Source organism: Berghia stephanieae, chromosome 8 (assembly GCF_034508935.2).
Source record: "Berghia stephanieae isolate SIO BIC M18660-M18661 chromosome 8, UCSD_Bste_1.3, whole genome shotgun sequence".
Lineage (NCBI taxonomy): Eukaryota > Metazoa > Mollusca > Gastropoda > Nudibranchia > Aeolidiidae > Berghia > Berghia stephanieae.
The window spans coordinates 5,433,907-5,460,647 of record NC_088367.1 but is presented as its reverse complement, the minus strand read 5'-3'; the positions used below and the strand labels follow the sequence as shown (position 1 = coordinate 5,460,647).

Sequence of the window (26,741 nt, the reverse complement as noted above, 5' to 3'; positions counted from 1 at the left end):
GCACATCATCGACAGCAGCATCTCAAACGACTGTGAGCAAAACAAAATATGTACAAATTCGTTTGCCCACAACAGCATGTGAGACAAAGCTCATTGGCCTGACAGACGAAATAACACAGGCTATGGATGCAGGTGAATGTTTGTCCTTGATTTCAGCAAAGCATTCGACAACGTCGGTCACAGTCTCCTCGTACATAAGTCCCAACATTATGAAATAAGAAGAAATTGAATATTTGGACAGCTGTACGGCAGTGAGGACGACCTCAGGACAACTGTGGGCTTCATTCACCAGACCGGACTGACCATGTGACGTGACGGGAACGAAGAAGAAGAAGAATATTTGGGTCGACAACTTTTTATCATATCGTAAACAAGCTGTCTTAGTATCTGGAGAAAAATCCACTTTTATCCCTGTTGAGTTTGGCGTATCACAAGGCTCTGTCCCTGGCCCGCTGTTGTTCCTGATATTTATAAGATCTACCCTTAGGCCTCAATTCTGTAACGAGACTCTTTGTAGATGATAAAAAATATAAAAGGCACCCCAACCCGAATTCAATTATAACAAGACCTCGACAAGTTGGTGACATGGGAGGAGCAGTGGACAATGTCTTTCAACCCAGTAATTCGAATGTCTCGCCCACTTACCAACATAATTACCACTTGAAAAGACAAAAGCTGGAAGAAGTAAACCAAACTAAACATCTCGGTGTAACAGCAACAACAGACATGAAATGGAACAACCACATTCAAAATATTGCAAACAAAGCAAATAAGATCCTTGGAAAGAAATCTTAAAACAAGCAACCGATCTCCAAAAAGCAGCTTACAAAGCAAAGGTCAGACCATCACTGGAGTATGCATGTTCTGTATGGGATCCACACACAATGGATGATCTCAACACCCCCGAAAAAGTACAACGAAGAGCGATAGGATGGATCACAAATAAAGGTTTGATGTTACCGGCTAATGGGTCAATGCCATTGACTATTATGTTCACAGCTGCAAACTTTCCACCAATTTCAGCCTCAAACTCAAAAGATTTTCTGCAATAGTTGGACCCTTCAGTTTCTCACCGTCGAATTTTCGTCTTAATTTTCTGCCAATACATATTGATTCAAGCCTTAAATTGAGTGAGCACCACACAAGATCATGGTCACTTCCCACATCCGCCCCAGGGTAGGTTCATATTTTGACCGTGTTAATACTCGACTTAAAGTGCTATAGGCATAGTATGAAATCAATCTGATTGTGCGACTCTTCATCAGGGGAGTGCCATAGTAACGCTGGACTCAACCGATCCGGTATGTCGTTCTCCCCTTGTTCTGCTTCCCATGATTCCTTTCAGTTGGCGGTGCCCATCTAATCTCCAAGTCAATGGAACTCGAGTTACCCCCCCCCCCCCCACCCAAAAAAAAAAACAACAAAAAAAAAAAAAAAAAAAAAAAAAAAAAACAAACAAACAAAAAAACAAAAAAAAAAAAACAAAACAACAAAAAACAACAAAACAACAACAACAAAAAAAAGAAGAAGTTTCTGCTTTTATATAGCGCAATATCCAATAAACGTGCCCAAAGCGCTTTACAAAAGGTCCCTGACTAACAGCAACACGTAACATGTAGAACGATACATGACGCCTGTTAGGCGATATTACTTTTTTTTTTTTCGACAGACAATGCTGTTGGCGGTCAGGTACTCATTTTACACTTGTCATTTTACGGTGAGAGAATGTGAGTAAAGAGCCTTTTCCAAGGACTCAACTATGCTCGAACCCGGGATATTCCACAAGACCACATAGCCGCACATAGTCGAGTAGGTTGGGCAAATGGGTCCTTGACCTTGCCAAAGGGTCTCCATAGTTTAGAATCAGATACCTCCTTCAAGACTGCCTTTCGGTCAACGCTGTTCAGCTCAGCTAATCCGATTTGTAGTCGAAGTTCCCTCTCTGCTAGACGTACAGATAGTCTACCAAGGCTAAGCGAGTGATCTGTTAACCCGACCATGAGGCGATTTCACACCACCAGTGGGCCCTTCACAGACGCATAGCACCCCCTGGCCAGAGCTCCGTCTGCCACCCGCAAGGTGAGGATATCAGGATCTATAGGGGGCCTAATGGGACAGTGTGTGACAGCGAATATTTATGGTTTTTGTTTCGTACCTGAAATTATGTTACAAACCAAGATTGTCCACAGGAAGCCACGCAGTTGGTGTGATTCCAAGGGACATAACAATAGCTTCTTGAAATAATTTAGATTTGTAATATTTTTCGTATTAATTCCCCTGAAAATTGGGCACAGTTTTAGTTTCGTAACTACCCTAAATAAAAATAATTTTAAGATTTTCTCTCATTGATAAATTGAATATCTTTGTTTTCAAAACAAATGAATACGAAATATATCAATAATATCAACGACTCTGAAACGGGGTGTACTTCGCAACTACTCACATAAAATGGAGCTAAAATTATGATATCACATCTTGAACCATTTAGTGCTGGGTCGAGTTTGAAACGATCAAATCGAGCGGGTTTTCGATCGAGTCCTCTAAAATCGAGTCGGTTTCGAGCGGGTTTCGAGTCAGTGACGTCATCGAGCAGTGATTCGTTTGAAAAAAACAAACACGAGCAACTCGTTTGCCACAGGAAACTTCACATACCCCTCCCTCTCTTATGTCTGTGGCTGGCTTGACTGCAGCTGGTTATGATGGGGGCTGCCAGATGGCCAAGTTCAAAATTGCTTACTAAGAAACGCTTTTCTATTATTATTCATTTAAAAAAAAATATTTTATTTAAAAAAAATGAAAAGATAAGTTTATCCAACTGTAGTCGATTGTTTTGTTAATCAAAACAAATGAGTTTTTCAAGGGAGTCAGAATGCTTGTGGTGTTTGGCTATTTGGGGTCTATTTGACTACTTGGGCAAGAAGAAATCTGGCTGTCTGGCAGCCTTAATTATGATCGTTCGTCGCATCACACACACATACACACACACACACACACACACACACACACACGCCATCAAACAGTTGTTGATGGTGAAGGGTTGAGACCCCCCCCCCCCCCCCCCCCTTCCCACCACCATCATCCCGCTGTCACCTTAACATTTCATATTTATGTCGCGCCAAAAGTTGTCGGCCGCCCCCACCTCCCATAATCTGTCACTGGTCGTCATCGCCTCTTGTGTGTGCGGGAAAGGTCGTGCCTTTCATTTCATTATTTGAAAAATAAATGAACAAGAATGGTGTGTTTTTATTAGGTAGGTAGATAATAATAATATTTAGCAGGTTCCACACCCAGACACACACGGATTGCCCGGACACGATGATAACGATGCCGACGACAATGGATGACGATGATGATGATGATGATGATTATCGTGTTTCTGTTTAAAAAATGAAATACTTTAGCAGGTTCCACCCCCACCCCCCACACGGATAGACCGGACCCGAAGATGATGATTGTGGTTTTGCTGGCTGTTACGGCTGTGATGAGGATGATGATAATGATGATGATGATGATGATGACGATGGCGCAGATGGTGATTATTTGTTCGGTCGCTCAGTGGTACGGTGTCTCTTGTCACAAAATCAAGCCTTGTCAATGGCCGGATGAGTGACAGTGATTGTTGAAAATTGTGATCCAGACGTTAAGTCCGTGTGTCAGGCACTTGACTCAGGTGTGAATGTATTCTTATCTTATAAGCAATGACGGCTATTGTAAAGAGCTTTAATACAAAAAGACTCCAAACAGCGATCGGTACCTACTGTACGAAATGGATGTATGGTCGATATGGCGTGCCGGAGGAATAAATTAAATTAAATATTGTGAAGTTCATTGAGCATGGTAAATCCTTGGAAATGCGCTTTGAACTAATACACCTGCTAGACAACTCCGATTCCAATATAAACGACTGATTAATATTCCCATATATAAACTATAGTTAGCTGAAAATCTTTCTTTGTCGGGACTCCAAAAGTATGGAACGAATTAGACAAAGAAATCAAAGGGTCTTTTAGGAGCACTGATTGATTTTAGATTGATTATTACATTGAAATGTGTTGATATTTATTTTATCCATTATTATTAGGGTGGTGGTGGTGGTGGTGGTGATGATGATGATCCCGCTGATATGATGGTGATGATAAATAAATTAAACATAATTCCCTTTATTCATCCCATAGGGGAGATTCGTCTTTCGGGTCTATTCTAAGGGAAGACTGGAATAACCCAAGCGATAGCCGCAGTGCAGCGCCGCAAATTTAGTTAGGGCAAGGTGACTTGCTCAAGACCACTCAGCGGCGGGTGATCGAACTCGGTACCTTTCGGGTGCCAACCAAAGACCGTACCGCTGCCCCTGATGATGATGATGATGATGATGATGATGATGATGATGATGGGAACTAACAAAGAATACACAGGCATCTAAAATTGAAACATTCCATATCCAAAGCTAATGTTTTACTTTAAAAAATTGAGCTTTACAATATCCACTAAATGTGATTAAAGCGCTTTGTAAAGGGGTCCCCGGTCAACAGCAACATTTAATATGTAGGACGGGACATGCCGCCTGTTAGGCGATATTACAATTTTTCAGACAAAGAGAACGCTGTTAACGGCCAGGTACTCATTTTACACCTGAGTACGGTGAGAGAATGTGAGTAAAGAGCCTTGTCCAAAGACTCAACTATGCACCGAGCGCGAGGCTCGAACCCAGGACTTTCCGATCCCAAAGCGGGTGTCATACCACTAGACCATTATAATGCACGAGACCCATGGTCGACTAGAGTACTACCTATAGTTACGTCATGACTAGACCACATAGCCGCACTAGGCCTACTGTAGGAGTGTTCATTGATAGAGGGATGCGTGTGTGTCATAGAAATAGCCTTAGTGTGTGTGTGTGTGTGTGTGTGTGTGTGTGTGTGTGTGTGTGATAGTCAAACTTTAGTAGGTTTAATGAAGTCTTGTCACACACGCGTGATACACCTATACGAATTTCCCTGCCACTGCCACCCAGACACACTAACATCTGACAAGGAGTGAGGGCTGTGGAAGAACCACAGACTACCGTGTGCAAACATTGGCGATTGGTATCGGATGGCAAACTGTGATCGTTTGAATTTGAAATGATTCGAAACACTCGTTACCCCTCCGCTCGCTCGAATCCTGATCGTCTCAAGCTCGTCTCACGTGTCAAGATCGTCTCAAGCTCACAACCCGCCTGATCGTTTTACGATCGAGTGATCGTTTTACTAACTCGCTCTTCCGGCATTGAGATCGAGCACTGACTCGTGGCTTGGCGCTCGGTCGTCGATCGAGTAAAAGCGATCAAATTACCCAACACTATGAACCATCCAATATGGCGAACTAGGAGAAGTCCAAAATACACCGCATAAGACACTTGTGGATTTACCTGTTGACAATTTCAAGAAGTTTTGGATAAATCTATATTTATGTGAGTTTTTATATTTTATAAATTGTAAATAGATAAACAATCAATGAGTTAAGATATTCTGTCATTGTTAGAGTTCCAACTCTAACAGACACTCCAAACAGGGTTTCCTCCTGTCGCCCACACATCACATCTCATCACAATTACAATCACCACAGTCATAGATACTGGAAGTGGAGTGGTGTTGTAGTCAGTCGCTAAGTGAATAATAGTCGCTGTTACTACTAAAGTTGGAATCAAAATCACTCGATTTCAACTGTCCAATCAACATTTATTTCCTTTATGCCCAGCTAAAACCAAAAAAAAAAAAAAGATGAACTCTAAATCTAAACTCTAACTCACTTCACTCATCAACAAAATCATCATCAACTAGATACAACTCACTGTCTCAGTGTCTCGCTCTTGTTGAAGTTTAAGTTTAAGTTAATGTTAGAGTTAGTTTTAGATTTCTCCACTGTCTCCACTCCATTCCATTCCAGTTCCATATCACTAACTTTATAATTTATAATTTACACTTTATACTTACACCCCTAGACTCTAGTTCTAGGCCTAGGTCTACAAAGTCTATACACCAACTTTATTTTAACTTACAACTTACACTTACACTCTTACACCTTACATTTTCACTTCATTTACTAAGCAAGTCCGGCTTTTTTCAGTTTGATTTAGGGATTTAGGGCTCTTCTCTTTAAATAGTCTTTGCGCCTTAGCCTATTGCTAGAGTTTACATTCAGAAGTTAGTGGGGCACTTTTGACTTTGACCCCCTTGTCATTGTCTTACCTCTGGTCTCTTGGAGAATGAGCTGGATGACTTATTATAATGGCTGCGGCTATTGGGACCAGAGTCTGAATTGTCTCCCATGGCTATTCGGACTCAATTTTCAATGCGCATGTACAATCAAATGATTATTGAGACATTCTAAATAGTCTCCCATGGCAGTATATTTTTAAAAATAGATATTTTGATTATCGATAATTACATAAAATGAATGCAAATCAAAATTACGATTTTAGTAACTATCAACAGGTAGTATAAACCAACTTTATTTCACGAAAAAGACAAAATCATAGATCAATTGGAAGTCCAGATAGAAATAAAAAGAAGAGTTAAAACTCTTCATAAGTAACAAAAGTCAGTCAAAGTCACTGTAGTATAAATGAAAAGCTTTTCTAACAACATAACACGATGTCCAAAGAAAAAACATTGTGATGGTGTGATACGGGCAACAATCCTTCTACAGTCCAAAGTAGGGGTATGAGCTGAGTCAGTGTGAAATGGGCGAAACAGAATTTCTTCTGAACTCTTTTTCCATTTCTTTATCAGTTCCACCCTCGGCCTACTGCCCTCATTGTGTAAGTCCTCTCCTCTGTATGCGCACACACATTGGAGACCGAATAGCCGGGAGACTATTCCAGACTCGAGTCCATATTGCCACTTCATTTTATAATCATTCATATTAATATTAATTGACTTCATGTAGTCTGTAGTACTTTGTGAAATTTTAATAATAAAGCATACAATCAGTAGCTGTAATAATAGTGATACTACTACTGCCAGTTTTTACTATAAAAACCTAACTCAGAGACCTTTTACAAAATCACTTATCTATTATTTGGTATTCTAAACTAAACATACATGACCATGAAATCCATTGCAAATGAAGAAATTTTGTGTAAATGTTTATTTTTATTGTTTTGGTATTTTTGTTACTATTGGTTATACTTTGTTCTCAACACTGTTTTTATTTAAAGCATGTAAAAGGGTTGAATGATTAAAGGGAGGGGAAGGGGTTCTCTTCCCACCATATAATAAAAAAGAATGAAAAGTAAGAGGGAGTTGGAGGATTCTTCCCCCAAAAGTTGAGCTGTTTTTCCACAAGTTCCTAGCACTGGCTTCGCTTTTGGTTTAGCTTTATCTATTATTATTTTTTAGTATTTATTGTTATATTATTTTTATATCAATATGGGTGTTGGGGTTCGGGAAAGGGGGGGGGGGGGGGGTCTTTTCTGTATTTCATTCCAATGGGACTTTTGCTCTTCACTGCTAGGAACTTGTGGAAAGGTGCCCCAAAGTTTGTCAGCCTATCACAAGATTCAGAATGGCAGAGCTCGAATGTAAACAAATCAATGAAAATGTTGAAAAAAATCAATCACTTTAATAAACAAGAATAGGGGGGGGGGGGGGGTTGACGGATTCCTTTAAAATTATAAATTTGTTAGCGGTGGTTTTAGCACCATTTCTGTGCCTGTGCTCTAAACCCAAAATGAATGCATGAAAAACTCTATTTTAACCCATATATAGTTGGGTGTCATTGAAATAGTAATTTGCCAAATTAAGATAAGTTTGTCCTTTAAACCTACATTATTATTATTATTATTATTATTATTATTATTATTATTATTATTATTATTATTATTATTATTATTATTATTATTATTATTGTTATTATTATTATTATTATTATTATTATTCAACATTTATGAAATGAGAAATCACCACTGCAATGACACGACCATTCCAGTAAATCTAAATTTGAAAAAGACCTGGGGGTTAATGTTGACACCAAACTTCATTTTTCAAAGCATTTGAGATCCAAGTAAATAAGACCATTAGAATCCTTGGACTTAATAGACAGTCCTTTACATTTCTCAATATGGAGTCCATGAGAATGCTTTTTAATGCTCTAGTTCTGCCTCACCTTGAATTTATCAACTCAGTATGGTCACCCAAATATGAAAAGGACAAGAAGCTGTTAAAAGGTGTGCTCAGCAGAGCAACAAAGATAATCCCAGGCGTCTAAGATAAAGGCTATGAAGAACGACTGAAAATGATTGGGGAATCCCCTGTATGGCATATATAGACATATATCAGAGGTGACAGGATAGAAACATAAATTTACACACGACTAGTACGGTGTCCAGAAGGGATCATTTGTGTTTGCTGACAGTTACGCCAGAGGCCACAAATATAAATTGAACAAAACCAGATGCAACACATGACTCAGGCGGCATTTCGTTAGCCAGCGTGTAGTTGATAGATGGAACAACCTTCCAATCTCAGTTGCAGAAACTCCCGACCACAACGCCTTCAAGAGGCAATTTCATACCTCTGTTTCTACCATAGATTCAGCTTAGTTTGAGTCCCCCCCCCCCCTCATCAAACCGAGATGACTGCAAAGAATTATCCATACCCTAGATCAGCAAAGGCACTGAAAGCCTAATTCGCTGTACAAACTATACTACACTATACTAAGATTTCTGCTGGCATTTGCCAAGGGATATTTCAGGGAATGAGGGATAAAACTTTTGTCTGAATCTAATTTTCATGCACCATCAAGACTTTTGACCTGCCAATTTCTGTTTTTTTAGTTATTTAATGCTAAATTATACCCTATTTAATCCACAATCAAAAAGGACCCTCTAAATTGGCTTTGATTTAAACGTAACAACACTAAGTGGTAGGGGAAATTTTCCTGTAGAAAACGAATAAAAATCATTAAAATCCATCCATAAAACAAAAGATATCTATGGATTTTTGGACTCCCGCCAGGCCATTTATCAGTCATGTTCCGTCCTACATGTTAAGTGTTCCTGTTGGCCAGGGACCTCATGTAAAGCGTTTTGAGCATGTTTAGTGGATATTGCGCTATATAAAGGCTCAATTTTTTTTTTCAATCAGCTCACTACTGGATTTTCAAATGGAGGTTTACCAAATTACCTACTACTACTAATACTACTACTTCAGGCTGTCCTTTGATTGAATTTTAGGAAGCGTGGTAGGGGGGGAAGGGAGTTTATCTCTACCTTTACAGTTACAGTGGCTCACACTACAAACAGCATGGACCCGTTACCTGCCATCCTATGTTTTCTTTTAGGCGGGCGTTAGGTGTTATTCAAATAATGTGATTGCAACCTGTTAAGCTGTACTAGATATTGCTCTGAAAAATGTTTGCACTGATACTGATAGCACATTTTTTTCGTATGTTTACTCAGTTGTGATTTGTAAGTTGTACAACTATAATATATATGACTGTTAAGTTGAAAGACTGGGTTATGGTATGCAGGCCTATAAATTTTCAGACAATTATTCTTGAAGAATACTGGGTAATGTAAATATTGCTGCTCAAAGTTCGAAGAAATAAATAATAATTGTGAAATTGATTGTAAGCCATTTACATTTGATCTGTTTTTGTAATTAAATTGAAGCTTACAATCAATTTCACATTATTATTTATTTCAGACAAATATTGGAGATCAAACAGCCCAATATTTTTCTATCACAGAGAATGTCCCTTTTAAGAAAGTTCCTACTTACTACTGTATTTTACAATTCTTTGTCGGAACATTGGCAGGGTGCTTTTGGCGAATTTTTATAAGTCGAAGCGAATAATTAATTCAGAACCAAAACAAATGATTTTGTTTCTTTGTTGCTGGCTGTCCTCTGACCTATTCTTATTAGTTAAATTTATTATAGCTGAAACATCTTAGGTATAAGTTGTTTGATATTTTAGCTATACTGCTATTATTAGCATTGGGGGTGGGGCCAAGATGGACGAATGGTTAAGGCATTGCACTGTGATCCAGAAGGTACTGGGTTTCGGCAGGATTATTAAACCCCAATTTGCTCACTTTGGGCATGTATATGATATGAGTGATTCCTGTTGACATCAGACATTTGTTTGATAGATAATCTATTCCTTCATGATATGCCAGGGCAATGACATCTCACAATGTCGTTCAGGCAGCCCTTACCGTTTTCTACAATGTCGTTCAGAAGGATGTAATAAAATAGAATATTAACATCTCTTGCTGTAACCGGTAGTTAAAAAAAAAAAAATCTCAGACAATTTTGCAAAAGATTATTTACAGGCCTGTATGGGCGGGGGTGAAGGGGAGGGGGGGGGGGGGGGGGGGGGGGTAGCTACATCTGGTGGAAAGTGACACATTACTAATGTCCAGTCTAAAGCAAGCGATTGCTCTTGACCGTTTTATGCTATATAAACGGGATAAAAAATTCCGGCTCCATTAGCCTTTTATGGCTCTCAAGGACTACTCTTCTCTCTCTCTCTCTCTCTCTCTCTCTCTCTCTCTCTCTCTCTCTCTCTCTCTCTCTCTCTCTCTCTTTCTTTCTCTCTTTCTCACATAATTCTTGAACTAGAAAATAAAAAATAAAAAGTGACAAAGAAATTTGTTTAATATTTAAGACTTGCTCGTCAATTTGAATTAAGACTCCCTCCTCAACTTGAATTCTCACCGTTTCACCATAGCCAACTGTTTTTAAAGAAACATTTCCGTTTTAAAGTTTTGTGATGCGTAAATCTGTATTATTATTATTTTTTTTAATTTTATTAATTGATTTTTTTTTTCATCCAAAAAAAATTGTTAACCAACATATTTCAGCTCAAAAGAGCCTGTAACTTCGTTTTTATATTTTAAGAAACAAGGTTTAATTAATTTATTATAATCTCATATATTATCTGCGTTTTATTTTATTATGCACGACATTCTGTGGGGTCTTCTGACCTTCCATAGGGGGCAGGAGGTCACTGGTCGTGCCTTCCATCCCCCAATATCTGTTTTCAGAGAGTTGCTGTCTGTCTTTGTCTTAAAAGGAGATTGCTTGGTTTGTCCTGGTCTGAGTTTTTGGCGGACAGTACAGGGAAACAGTCAAATCTATAGGGAATGAGATTAGCGGAAGAGTAGCGTCCCTTGATTGGACGTCACCCATAGTCTGTGACCTTTCCGGCGGAAAAGTTATAAGAGGGAGAACGTCATGTTGGTTGTGCGCATGGTCTCTCGTCCTCGAATAATAATAATAATAATAATAATATAATAATAATAATAATAATAATAATAATTATTATTATTATTATTATTATTATTATTATTATTATTATTATTATTATTATTATTATTATTATTATTATATATAGAGAGTATGTGTGTATGAGAGGGAGAGAGAGAGTGTATCTGTGTATTAGAGAATGTATGTATATTATATGTGTGAGAGAGGGAGAGGGAGTGTATGCGTGTATAAGAGAGAATGAGTGTATGTGTATATGAGAGAGACAGAGAGAGAGAGAGAGAGAGAGAGAGAGAGGATGGGGGGGGGGGGGGGGGGGGGGGGGGGGGGGGGGGGGAGGAGGGAGGGAGTGTATGTGTGTATGAGAGAGAGAAGGAGTATATGTGTGTATAGGGGGGGGGGGGAGAGAGTATGTGTGTATGAGAGGGAGAGAGAGTGTAATTGTGTATTAGAGAATGTGTGTATATTATATGTGTAAGAGAGAGAGAGGGGGAGAGGGAGTGTATGTGTGTATGAGAGAGAGTGAGTGTATGTGTATATGAGAGTGAGAGAGAGAGAGAGAGAGAGAGGGAGAGAGAGAGAGAGAGAGAGGAGTGTCATATAATTTTAGAGTAATTTAAAATAAAAGTATATTGTTCAAGATTTAACATAATATGTATATTACTTCAAATGGCAACCACGAATAATAAAGTGTGTGTGCATGGGTTGGATAGGTGTGTGTGTGGGGGGGGGGGGGGGGGGGATTGTGTGTAGTCGTACCGAGTGAACTCAATGCCACCCTTTGTAGTACACACCGCGTACAAGTATAACAGAGTAAATAAAATGTCAATTGCATCGGATTGGCTGGAAAATGGAACTGGTTACAATATTCATTTGTTCTCGGAGGTTAAATGCTACCAGGTCGGTTACAATTATCGCCTCCCCTGTTAGAGTTTGTAGTATTATTATTTTATTTTATTTTACAGCAAATATACTTAATTGCTTCCCGGTATGTTGTTATTACAGCGATCAGTGAGGATTGTTGGGGATGAAGGTTGGCTTGTAATTATAACACTCCTTTCTTCTATCGTCTGTTGATGGAAGTCAGTTGAGATTAGAGATGAGATTAGATTCAAACAATGGTGGAGGCGAGGGACTAAATCAAATATGAGTAGTTAGTACACACCACTAAAAAACTAAAAATCATCAGAGAAAAAAAAATGATAATAGTAATAATAACAATAATAATGATGATGATAATAATAATAATAATAATAATAATAATAATAATAATAATAATAATAATAATAATAATAATAATAATAATAATAATAATAATAATAGTAATGATAATAATAATAATAATAATAATAATAATAATAATAATAATAATAATAATAATAATGATAATAATAGTAATAATAATGATGATGATGATGATGATAATAGTAGTAATAATAATGATTATGGTAATTATAATGATGATAATAATAATAGATAACACTTATTATAGCGCTTCATCCCGTCTAAACAGGTACGAAGCGCTTTACATTGACATCAATTGAAATATACAAATAGGTACACAAACAAATAGATCATCAATTGATTACATTTGAAACAAATGGGTTTTTGGTTAGGTTTTTAGAATTACATATGTAAGCATTTACACAAACTAACAGACAGACACACACACGCGCATTTCACGCTTGACACAAACACGCGGGGCATATAAATAGAGCTCAACGAACTCTATGCATACCGATCGCTGTTCTTGGCTAGGCGATGGGCGCCAACCATTGACACGTGTCTATGTCACCTGAGGTCATTATCTCTTGTTTCCTTTTTTAAAAAAAGAATCTTTAATCAATGGGAGCGATCTATAGATAGTATGCGCTTGGCTAAGAAGCTCATAACATTGCCATCCGGAAGTATAACGGACCGACACACAAAACTGTGTGTATCCATGAACGTTTATAGTCAGTTTAATACAGTTCAGTGAGCATTATTCATAAACGCGGATGGCAAAAAACAATAACAATGACCTGAGTGACGTCATCTTCGAACTATTTATATTCGTGTTTTCGTCCAACCAAGTCATCAATCACATGATTTGTTGCTGTCCAACGATTTGCTATTTCTTCAGATATGTAAACACGCTGCTTTGTTTATGAAAGTTGTAAACATACCCATCTGTCAAGCTGAACTAAATAACCAATCGTAATGTTAGATATTTCAAAAAACTGTGAACACTTTTCACTATGTTGGTCACTTCGAGCACATATTCCACTGTGACCAATGTCCTCGAGCACATGGAAATGTAATAGTAATATTGATCATGCCCATTAATTTACTTTTTTTTCGCGCCTTGACCCATAACACGGTTTTTGTTGTTGTTGTTGTTGTTTTGTTTTGTTTTATGCTAATAACCACAATATCTATGCCTCCTCATCTCCTTCCATTTTCTCCCGTTCCCGTCATTATGTATTTGCTCCCATCCTCTTTCCTAAAAAAAAATATGTAGATAGCTGGAGTTCATCCGGATCGTAATATTTGCTTGCTACCTACCTTTTATAGATTTATTTAACACAAAAAAAAAAAAAAAAAAAAAAATGTCCACCAGATCAGACAAGACAAAGGGTTTACAATTTTTGTTTTCTTTCTTCTTTCTTTAACGACAGCATCGGGTATCTTTCGTGATAGGAATGTTTTTTTTTTTTTTTTTCAATAGAGTCCACGTCACGTCCTCCTTACCCCTCCCCCCCCCCCCCCCCCCACACACACACCTTCCCTTGCATTGAAATCCTTGTAGCGCTCCAACGCTTTAAACTACCAACGACTATACAGTAAACATAATACATATTCTGCTTTCTTCCAACAAAGAATTTCAATTATTTTTTTTCTTTCTCAAACTTAAGACAGGCATAACTGTCTTTTATCCGTTAAAAATTTAAAGTTTTAAAGGGAAAGCATGCTGTCTTAGCACTTACAAATGACTCAAAAGGCGTCATTTAGTTGTAAAGTATTAATGATAAAGACGGGGTCCCGATAGCTCAGTTGGTAGAGCACTCACTTCACACTCAAAGGGACCGAGATCGATCCCGGGTGCGGTCGAGATTTTATCTGACCCCACTGTCCACCCAGCAGTAAATGGGTCACTGAGTCTGTTAGATTTGGTGGAAAGTACTTTGCGATAGACTAGCGTCCTATCATAAGGATAGCAAGCAATTGCTATTGTCCGTTTCACGCTATAGAAACCGGGATGAACTCCGGCTCCATGGGCCCAATGGCTGAAGGACTACATACTTTATTAATTTTAATTTAAGTGGGTTATAATGACTACGTACTTCTAGTCACCCCTCCCCCCCCCCCCTCCCTATAGGGAATGAGATTAGCGGAAGATTAGCAACCCTTGATTGGACGTCACCGGCGGAAAAGTTGTTAGAGAGAGAACGTCATCTTGGTTGTGCGCATGCGTCTCTCGTCCTCGCTTCCGCGCGAGGACGAGAGACGCATGCGCACAACCAACATGACGTTCTCTCTCTAATAACTTTTCCGCCGGTGACGTCACAGACTATGGGTGACGTCCAATCAAGGGACGCTACTCTTCCGCTAATTCTATTCCCTATCCTTTCCCCGAAAAGTATGAATTTTGGAAGCTATTAGTAGACACGTCACGTCTGACCACCATAGCATACCTGATTGCCTTTTGACACATAACAGGCCTGAGATGCCACGGTTATCGGGGTCTTCCTTGTTAATCAGGGGTGACAGGGATTGGGCCTGCTTGATATACAGCATACCAAACACGTACTTAATGGAGAAATTACATGGACATCGGAGGCTGTGCCAAAAGATAGCTTGTTGTAACACACACACACACACACAAAAACCCAACCCCAAACAACCCCTGACGGTCTAGTAGCGAAAGAATGAGTGAAAGAGTTTTTCAAAGGGTTGAAAAGAGTATGGGCTGAAGTCTAGGACTTCATATACTCTATAGATGTCACTGACTTAAGTTGAGAATTTGCCCACATTTTTATTTTAATTTAACGGCATTTTAAAAAGCTGTCGCTGCTTTACTTTTGGTTTGCAGACACTCCGTTTTTTGAGTATTTCTCATTTTTGAACAGACGAACTTTTTAAAAAATGAAAACGAAAACGGTAACATAGGTTTTTAACGTGTTCACGGGCTGCTTGATTTTCTTTCTAGGCGAGGAGGCATTGTTCGGCTTGGCCAGCGAGGCCCTCAAGACTATCAGTTGTACCACTGGGTTTATGATAATCTTTTAGTCGGCCAATCTTTGATCTTACGTCGTCTTAGCTTCTCAGTCGCCACCCTTGGTACTGGTGCTTAGCGTTTCGTTAAAAAAACTCACAACATCCGCCAACCTGATACAACGTACAAGCACACAAAACCATGTGTGTAACCTTCAACGTTTATAGATAGTTCGAAGATGACGTCACTCAGGTCTTTGTTATTGTTTTTTGCCATCCGCGTTTATGAGTAATGCTCACTGAACTGTGTTAACCAGACTATAAACGTTCATGGATACACACAGTTTTTTGTGTTGGTCCGTTATACTTCCGGATGGCAATGTTATGAGCTTCTTAGCCAAGCGCATACTATCTTTATGTAGTATGATCAATACAATTTAGTGAGAACAATTCATAAATATGACTCGCTGAAAACAAAAACAAAATATGACGTCATAATTCAGTTTTCTTCTGATGTAAAAATAAAAAATAAAAGAAAAGAAAATCATTGAAGGACCGTACGGTACTTGTCATTGTGTATCGGTGTGTATGAGAAAAGGTCTCTGCCAACCACACCTACCCTAACACACGTCAAATCATTACTACATTATCATACTAGGTGTGATGTGTTGTGTCCGAATCAATGAACCGTGTCGGCTTCTGTCCTTTCATTCATAATATATGTGTATGTGTAAATAAGTGATTAATCCTTTACAGATGGATTTCGGGTTTAGCGCAACTAAAACCTGACATCATAAACGTGATCACAGACGCACCCAACTGATTTCACATGAAGAGTGGAGGGCATGGGGGTGGAGAAAGGGGGGGGGGGGGTAGAATTGTATCGCGTTACTGTTTTCATGGTGAGTGGGTCCTCATAGTTTAGTGGAAGAGGACTCGGCCAAGCAGAAACCAAGTGACTGACCGGTATCCCCGATTTTGAGTGGATGCATTATCTAACGAATTCAGTCCCTTGATGGACACAAAGACTAATGGCAAAGACTTTTTCCCAAAGGACTGGTCGTTAGCTCACTGTTGTGGCTTGCTGTTTTCATGATTTTTTTTTTTTTGGTTTTGTCAAGTTTGTTCACTAGTAGAAAGTTTGAAATTACAAAGTCATATGCAATCCTTTATTTCATCAACTAAAAAAAAATTAAGCTTTTATATAGCGCAATATCCACTAAACGTGCTCAAAGCGCTTTACAGGAAGGGTCCCTCAACATCAACACGTCCGTAACATGTAGAACGAGACAAGAAGCCTGTTAGGCGATATTACAATTTTTTTCCAACATAGACAACGCTGTAAACGGATAGGTACTCATTTTACACCTGAGTACGGTGAGAGAATGTGAGTAAAGAGCCTTTTCCAAGGACTCAACTATGCGCCGAGCGAGGCTCGAACCCAGGACCTTCCGATCCGAAAGTGAATGTCATACCACAAGACCACATAGCCGCTCATTCGACTTCGGGACAGAAGTGGTGGAAGAAAATGAGTGGGATCATTTTATAAGAATGCTACAAGGCCAACAACCGTTTCCCTCCCAGTCGAATGTATGGTTATAGTTTTGGGAGATATTTTTTTTGTTTTTGTTTGTTGTAAATATCTCTCTGTTTTGTATTGTTGTTTTTTTAAATGTTAAACACATGATTTTTGAAAATTTGAGTGTATTCCTCTTAGTGAGATCTTGTGCTGGTGTAAGAGTAAGTGTGAGACATTTAGGTGAGCTCAAACTAAGTACACTGATATTATGCTGCTCTTGGACTCTACATGTTCCCTATTTGAACCAATTCCTCTTTGTCTTACTTTTCCCTCAAGTCCTTTTAAATTGTACTTCTAGAATGTTTTTACCATCCAATTTTCTTCCTTTTTACTTGTGCTGATATGACCTAAGCGTATTGCAAGCTCCGTAAAACCCTTAAAGACAAACAAACAAACAACCCACCCCCCCCCCCTCCCCCCCCAAAAAAAAAACAAACACAAAAAAACAACAACAAAAAACAAAAAAAAAAAAAAAAAACAAAACAAAAGAAAACAAACAATTGCTTATGTTAATTTGCGACAATACACCAAAGTTGGACTGCAAGTAAAGGGAGAAGAAGAAACCAATGGGTATGTTCCGTCCCGTCTCTCCCTTTTCTTCATCATCGTGGACCACTAAATAGTACGTACCACAGATTACACAGGATCCCAGATGTAGTCTGTGGTACGTACCGTTGACAATGATGTGATTACTCATAACACGCTTGTTTTGTGTTTGTTTTTCTTTTCCTACTCATTATTACATCGTCGTCACTAAATGTCACACCAACTTCTGCTCATTCGCCAGTCCTCGCTCACTCATCTGGTCGCTCACCCACCGTCTAGCGCGCCGTGTCATGTGCAAACATGTCGACACTTGCCGCAGAGCTTTTTCATCCTTTCACTCACCATCAACCATCTATCGATTTTGATCAAACATTCTACGACCTGTTATTATGAATTGGGCGGGGAAAAAAAAAAAAAGAATTATACAATAGTGGTACAAGATTATGTATACCTAGTCTAGACTTCGGCACAATGGTAGGATGTAGTAGTTGCGGTAAAGAGGAAAGGGAGGCGGGGGGGGGGGGGGGGGGGGGGGGGAGTATAAGAAGGAAAAAGGCTTATATGAAAAGAGAATAAAGAATGAAAAAAATTATATGACGATTTGACTTTCGCTAGAAGACGACAGTTCCATAAAGTGGTCCTTAACCATTTCACTGCCGTATTACTATGGAAAAACACGTCGGTATTTAAAAACTTGGCCAGAAAAATCGTCCTCCTTCAAATATCGTGCCATTTAAATGACCTACTTCATCTTGGCAAAAAAAACCCCCAACAAAACTCTCAAACCTGGGACTCTGTGAAGGTTTGTTGGCCGTACTCGTTTTTTTTTGTTGTTATTTTTTTGATTTTTTTGTTTGTTTTCTCCATGTTCGGATTTTCTCACCAAATTTTAAGAAGAAATAGTTTTAAAATTTTACGGCCTGTCAATGCTTAGACGTAGCAGGCATTTTGTGTTGATACAGATTAGTATTGGGTGGGAATTCGGCCTTTTATTTTTATTTTTTGTTTTTTGTTTTTGTTTTTGAGACCGCTGTGATTGTAACTCGAAATCTTGTCGTGTATCTTGTGGACCCGCTTCTTGTCACAGCCGCCTCGCGAGGTCCCAGGTTTGAGGGCTTTTTGCGAAGATGAGGGCCATTTAAAAACGATTGATATTTGAAGGGCGAGTTTTCTGGCCAAAATTTTTGAATACGTATCTTTCCCAGGGTGCGACAGTTAGCTGGTTAACCCACTCAACCCTAACACCGACTACAGATAGTTCGAAGATGACGTCACTCAGGTCTTTGTTATTGTTTTTGCCATCCGCGTTTTTGAGTAATGCTCACTGAACTGTATTAACCTGACTATAAACGTTCATGGTTACACACAGTTTTGTGTGTTGGTCCGTTATACTTCCGGATGGCAATGTTATGAGCTTCTTAGTCAAGCGCATACTATCTATATCCGTAATTTACCCGGGGTTTCTTTTATACTCCCGGGATAACAGAAAGTGTCTATATCTTCAAGTTCCTGTCTTTTACTTTGATCTGCTCCCTTTGACGCGTACCTATCCTCAAGACCTTTGACTTTGCAGGGTGATTTCGTAGACCCCATGCCTATTTATTACATTTTTTTTCTGAGACAAATTTTCGACGTAGTATCAAAGTTAATGTTTTATGTTTTTTTGCATGTTAATGATATTTGAATAAAACTATCTATGTACATGCTCATTTTTAATACATTTTCCAATTTTGAGAAGTAACAAAAATATCTAGGATTGAGTTAATTTAAAAAAAAAGATTTTTATATAGCGCAATGTCCACTAATGTGCTCAAAGCGCTTTAAAAGGGGTCACCTGGCCAACAGCAACATTTAACATTTAGTACGGGACATGACGCCTGTTAGACAATGTTATAATCTTTTCGGACAGAGACAACAGTGTTAACGGCCAGGCAATCATTTTACACCTGAGTACGGTGAGAGAATGTGAGTAAAGAGTCTTTTCCAAGGACTCAACTATGCGCCGATCGAGGCTCGAACCCAGGACCTTCCGATCCGAAAGCGAGTGTCATACCACAAGACCACATAGCCGCAGTGAATCCTATGGAACTAAAAAAAACTCGAACCTTTATAAAGACAGGCCGGTGCTTGAAGACGTTCCATTCATTGAATCAATAACGATCCTCGTCTCGTCTGTCTCCCCGCTGACCTCATCATCGCAGCAGCAGACGTCAAAATAATAGGTCATCGGGCCACTCAAGCAGAACTGGCTGTCCTCGCCCAACTCCTCGTCGTGTGTCATACGACAGACAGTCTGATGTCAGCGCTGTGACATTTTGGATGGTGGTGGTGGTTAGTGGTAGTGGTGGTGGTGTGTATTGTGTGTGTTTGTTTGTGCTTGTGTGTTTGTTTGTGCTTGTGTGTATAATATAGTATGCGCTTTGCTAAGAAGCTCACAATATTGCCATCTGGAAGTATAACGGACGAAACACAAAAAAACAACTATGTGTAACCTTAAACGTTTATAGTCTGGATAATACAGTTTAGTGAGAATTACTCATAACAGTAAATAAATAAATCCATAAATGCGGATTGCAAAAACCAATAACAAAGACCCGAATGACGTCAACGTCGAATTGTCTACAGATAGTTCGAAGGTGACGTCACTCAGGTCTTTGTTATTGTCATTTTGCCATCCGGGTTTATGAGTAATGCTCACTGAACTGTATTAACCTGACTATAAACGTTCATGGATACACACAGTTTTGTGTGTTGGTCCGTTATACTTCCGGATGGCAATGTTATGAGCTTCTTAGCCAAGCGCATACTATCTATAGTAATTCTCACGAAACTGTGTTAACCTGACTAAAAACGGTCATGGTTACACAGTTGTGAGCTCCTAGCCAAGCGCATAATATCTTTATATGTGTATGTGTGTGGGTGTCAGAGGGTGTGTGTTGATGCATGTTTGTGTACTATTGTATGCAGTGTGTTAACCTCTCTCGTCGATAACTGAATGATCCGTAGTTTTCATTCGTATGTGTGTTGTGTGTCTGTCGATGCTCTTGGTTGTTAGACAATAATCATTCGAATTCTTGCCACTTACGTCGCCTTACTTAAAAAAAAAAGATGACCCCCCCCCCAAAAAAAAAAAAAGAAGAAAATTGAAAAACAAAATAAAAGAAAAATCCGCATTATGAAAACACCACAAAAAAACAAAAACAGAACAAAACAAATAAACAAACTAAATATTAAAAAAAAAACCCATCGTTAATTACAGCCACCACCACACCACACCATCATCATCATCATCATCATCTTAATCATCATCATCATCACCACCACCACCACCGTCGCCATCAGTAACCCTAATGCCGACACACCTTTTGTTCTCTCACCTGTCTCACTCACTCAGTGAACGAATCCAATCAATGAATCATTCACCGATCGATCGATCGATCGATCTCTTCACCCCCCCCCCCACCCACCCCACACCCCCCACACACACACCCTATAATCCATCGCTATTTCATTCAGCGTGCCGACGAGACGACGACGACGAATGATTACGATGGGCAATGATGATGATCGTCTAATTGATCATGTTCACGGTCCCGTGTGCCTGCTCCGCTCTCTCGCTTGCTTGCGTCTGCTGCTACTACAACTACTGCTGACCTCGTTTTCAATTCCGACATTGATTATTCATTTTTTTCTTTCTTGTATCCTTCTTATTTCTTCTTCTTGTGGAGAATACTTTATGATATGGGTCTCCATTGAGCACACTTGTATGGAATTATGAGTCATCATCTATCGGAATGAGTCTATAGGGGCTTGTTACGGGTTGGAATAGTTTTTATCCTTCTTCTTCTTCTTCTTCTTCTTCTTCTTCTTCTTCTTCTTCTTCTTCTTCTTCTTCTTCTTCTTCTTCTTCTTCTTCTTCTTCTTCTTCTCCTCCTCCTCCTCCTCCTTCTCCTCCTCCTCCTCCTCCTCCTCCTCCTCCTCCTCCTTCTTCTTCTTCTTCTTCTTCTTCTTCTTCTTCTTCTTCTTCTTCTTCTTCTTCTTCTTCTTGTGGAGAATACTTTATGATATGGGGCTCCATTGAGCACACACAGATAGTTTGTATGAAAGTATGAGTCATCATCTATCGGAATTATTCTATGGATAGTATGCGCTTGACAAAGAGGCTCCTAACATTGCCATCCGGAAGTGTAACGGACCAACACACGAAACTATGTGTAACCATGAACGTTTATAGTCTGGTTAATACAGTTTAGTGAGAATTACTCATGAACGCGGGTGGCAACAAGCAATAACAAAGACTAGAGTGATGTCAACTGCATACTATCTATTGGGCTGTCATCTGCATTTTTTGCGGCCGCAAATATCAGGGCGATCCGCAAATTTTGGCAAATTTCCCAAAATTGGCAAATCGTGGCAAATTTTGGGAAAATTGGCTAATCGTGTGGTAAATTTTGGGGGAAAAAAGAAGCAAAAACAAAATAACGAAAAAAATGTGCGAAACTTGAGAAATGTTGCAGCTTTGCCTGGGCCCAAACCAAGGGAAGCTACTCTCCACGGATAATGATCCTTTAAAATCTTTGTAACAACGCTATTCACAGTCATTTCATTTCTCAAGTCAATAAATTGTCTTTTATATATATTTTTTTCTGTATTTGGCAAATTTTGGTCTTTTTGGAAAATTTATTGGCAAATTTTAGGTCCCAATTTGGCAAAAAATGCAGATGGCAGATTGGGGCTTGTTACAGGTTGGAATAGTTAGTGACGAAGACACTACCAGCGATCCGATGACTGGCTGGCAAGATGATGGCGTCCCAGTAGTTAGTTGCTGAACCTGCCGACTCGTAATGAATAATTAATCAGTACGGACCATACCTATGACGAGTCGTTTGGTTTTTGTTGAATTTAGAGTAGAATTTTGTGCGGCTATGTGGTCTTGTGGTATGACACTCGCTTTCGGATCCTGGGTTCGAGCCTCGCCCTCGGCGCATAGTTGAGTCCTTGGAAAAGGCTCTTTACTCACTTTCTCTCACCGTACTCAGGTGTAAAATGAGTACCTGGCCGTTAACAGCGTTGTCTTTGTCCGAAAAATTGTAATACCGCCTAACCGGCGGAATGTCCCGTCCTACATGTTAAATGTTGCTGTTGACCAGGGACCCCTTGTAAAGCGCTTTGAGCACGTTTAGTGGATATTGAATTATATAAAGCTCAAATTTTTAATTTTTAGAGTTGTCAACTTGTTTTATTTATGCCATCATATTTTTTGGTTATGAAAAAACCCCTTGTCATCATAGTTGGACGAATTCCTTGTCTGGTTATAGATAGATAGTATGCACTTGGCTAATAGGTTCACAACATTGCCATCCGGAAGTATAACTGGCCAACACACAAAACTGTGTGTAACCATGATCGTTTATAGTCTGGTTAATACAGTTTAGTGAGAATTTCTCATTACCGCGGATGGCAAAAAAACAATAACAAAGACCTGAGTGACGTCACCTTCGAACTATCTGTAGCATGACTACCAATCCTAATTTCTTAATTTTGGTCCTGAACAAAAAGGTTAAAGTTCAAGTGCTGCTCCTAAAATTAAAGGTGACGAGGAAATTAATCTTCAATGTGGGCATTTTGAGGAATGAAAATCGTTATTGTAAAAGATGTTTTAAAAATGCTTTTTCTTTCAAAGGAATAAATTGAAAAGATGATATTATTATGTAGATCTAGTTATAAAAAATAAATACACTAAGGCAAACTAAAATACAAAGTCAAAGAGGAATCTTTATCCGGGTTAGGGTTGAGGGATGGGGGGGGGGGGGGGGGGGGGGGATAATGGGATGAAATTGAAATGATATGTACGTTTATATCGCGCATTTTTTCGGTTTGATAATTTGATGCTCAATACACTTCGTATATTCTCCCAGTCTAGCTATATGACCTATCTTCCATTTCATGCAGTCCCAAGTCAAATGTTTGGCGTACTTTCTTTGTACGTGATACACAATATATTATGTCACTGTCTGTGTGGCCAGTGTGTAATTCACACCGGAGTCGAATGTTGAAGTGATGTGTGTTAAATGCCTTGACCAAGGACACACACAACGTCAGGACCCGAGTTTTACGTTTATCCAGTCACAGAACACACTTAATTAATATTGCTTGACATTTTAAACAAGACTAGACGCCTCATCGCTTGATCGACCATCGGCCCTGCCACTATAAGTAAAAGGTAACATAACGAGATGTGACTTTTAAAAAACAAAACGAAACAAACAAACAAACAAACAAACAAACAAAAAATCGAACAAAAACCCAACCCCCCCCCCCCCAAAATAAAAAAACAAAGAAAAAAAACCCACCAAAAAATAACAAAAAAAACAAAACAAAAACAAAAGCAAACAAACAAAGAAATAATGAAAAGGAATAAAAAAAAAAACAAAACAAAACAAAATAAAAAACAAAACAAATCAAAACAAAAAACAAAACAAATCAAAACAAAAAACAACAACCCCCCCCCCCCCCTCCCCTAAACAAATCAACACATTTTGTCATTGAAGTAGCTAGATATAATTTGTAGCCCATACGCACTGGAGTGTTGAATTAATTGCACACTATTCATACTCGACCGCCCCCCCCCCTCCCCCCCTCCTTCTACCCCTCACACATTATATATAACTGGTTTCTTGTTTATATTGTCTGTATGAAGTTAATGTTGATTGGGTAAGTTGGAGTAGGGATGCTTAAGAATACACACACACACACACATACACACACACACACATACACACACACACACACACACGCACAACTTATAACAAACGATCAGTAGGGGGCAGCGTGGCTCAGCGGTACGGTCTTTGCTTCGTACCCAAAAGGTACCGAGTTCGATCACCCGCCGCTGCGCTGTGTTTCCTTGAGCAAGTCACCTCGCCTTAGCTCACTTTGCGGCGCTGCACTGCGGCTGACGCCTGGGTTATTCCAGTCTTCCATTGGAATAGACCCTAAAGACAAATTTCCCCTTTGGGATGAATAAAGGGAATATTATTTATTTATTTATTTATTTATTTATTTATTTATTTATTTATTTATTTATTTATCTATCCAAGTGTATCGCTCTTACTTAGAACATATTTATAACTGGCACATCACATTACTACGTTTCAAACATACACAAATGAATATATAGATAGAATGCGCTTGGCTAAGAAGCTCATAACATTGCCATCCGGAAGTATAACGGACCAACACACAAAACTGTGCGTATCCATGAACGTTTATAGTCGGGTTAATACAGTTCAGTGAGCATTACTCATAAATGCGGGTGGCAAAAAACCATAACAAAGACCTGAGTGATGTCATCTTCGAACTATCTATAGACAAAAAAGATAAATCAAATAACCTTTAATATTTTTTTATTCCGCCATCGTTGACATTATTGTTTACAATGCGTGGGTCTGTCTGTCCGTCCGTTTGTGTGTGTGTGTGTGTGGGTGTGTGGGTGGGTGTGGGTGTATTTATGTCTCGAAGGATTAACAAGCGGTAAACAATCGAACCACTCAAGACGCCCACATCACATAGATGTGCATTGGTGGGGTGGTGGGGTAGTTGTGGTGGTGGTGGTTGGAAAATGGGAAGGGGGGGGGGGGGGGATTTACGATTGATTGCGTAATATGAATGAAATACCGCCATATGATATAACGAAAAACAAAAAAAAAATCAAACAAAAAGATCTATTGACCAAAAAGAAAAGAAAAAAAAAAAAACCCAACACAACAACAACAAAAAACAAAACAAAAAACAAACAATCAAACAACAATAAAATAAAAACAACAACGAAATAAACAAAGCCCCAAAGAATATTTTAAAAAAAGAACAGAACAAAAACAAGCAAAAAAAAAACGAGAAAGGAAAATCTATATAACAAACCCAAACAAACAAAATACATCGAAAGAAAACAAGATTAAAAAATACATACATAAAAGAACACAGACAACAAATAAAGAAAAATAGACAAAGAACAAAAACAAAATTCAAAATTAATGAAGAAAGATATGATGAAAACAAACATGATTACCCCCCCCCCCAAAAAAAAAAAAAATAAAAATAATAATAAAAATAAAAATGAAAATAAACGAAAAACAAAACAAAACAAAGAAACAACAAGAAACAAAAATGAAAACAAAAACAAACTAAAAGCACAACAAAAGAGGCAAAAATAAATGAAATAAAAAAAAAACCCTCTCCACAAAATAAACAAAATAAGGAATAAATAAACTTAAAAACAACAAAGAGTTAAAAAAAGGAAACAATGAAAAGATAAAGCAACCCCCCCCCCGCCCCCCAAAAAAAGATAAAAAGTAGAACCCCTCAAAAAACACCAAATAAATAAAGATAAAACGAACCCCCCCCCAAAAAAAAAAAAACACAAAAAAACAAAAACAAAATAAAAAAAAAAAAAAATAAAAATAAAATAAAATAAAAAGAAATTGGAAAAAAAAAACAAACAAAAAAACTAAAAAAAAAAAACAAAAAATAAAAAAAAACAAACACATCAAAACAAACAAAAGGATAGAAAAAAAAAAACAATACAAAAACAAAATCAAAAGAAAACAAAAACAGCTAAAACCAAAACAAATCAAAGGAGAAATTGGAGACGAGGCCATGGTGGAATGGATGACTTGAATGTCATCACGTATTTCAATTTCAATGACTCGTCAAGTTATGGTAGACAGGGATGGTCTCCATTGCCATCAGACGTGGTGGTGATCACTGGGGTCTGAAATAGGTGATGCATAGGAAACGATAATAGTAATAGATATTGTATGGCGTTATATCATTATCATGTCTGCCTACCGATACACTGTCGCACATTGATACTGATATCCCGATAGCTCACTTGATAGTGATAGAACACTCTGCTTCAACGCCACTCATCCAGGAAGAGGTCGAGATTTTTTTTTTTTTTTGGATGATAATGACGATGACAATGATGATGATGGTGAGGATGAGGGAGGTGATGATGAGGCTGGAATATCTCGGATGACTTGAATGTCATCACGTATTTATTGAAATGACGCGTCAAGTTATGGTAGACGGTTGGATAGATTCGGATAGACACGGATGGTCTCCAGTCTCCGTTAGACGTGGTGGTGATCACTGAGGTCTGAAATAGGTAATGC

The 26,741-nt window shown here is 38.6% G+C and overlaps 1 protein-coding gene across 6 annotated transcripts in view; it reads left to right on the top strand.

Moving 5' to 3' along the window:
* The first annotated feature begins 5,285 nt into the window (after positions 1 to 5,285).
* LOC144978066 (rho GTPase-activating protein 190-like) overlaps positions 5,286 to 26,741 on the top strand; it is a 96,006-nt gene continuing 74,550 nt past the window's right edge. For 3 of the 6 annotated variants that reach the window (XM_078923586.1, XM_078923585.1, XM_078923584.1), the window contains exon 1: positions 5,325 to 5,449. The gene's annotated coding sequence lies outside the window, so the exon portion shown is untranslated. Of the gene's footprint in view, positions 5,450 to 26,741 lie in introns of all 6 variants that reach the window. The other 3 variants (XM_078923583.1, XM_078923582.1, XM_078923587.1) reach the window with 2 other exon arrangements.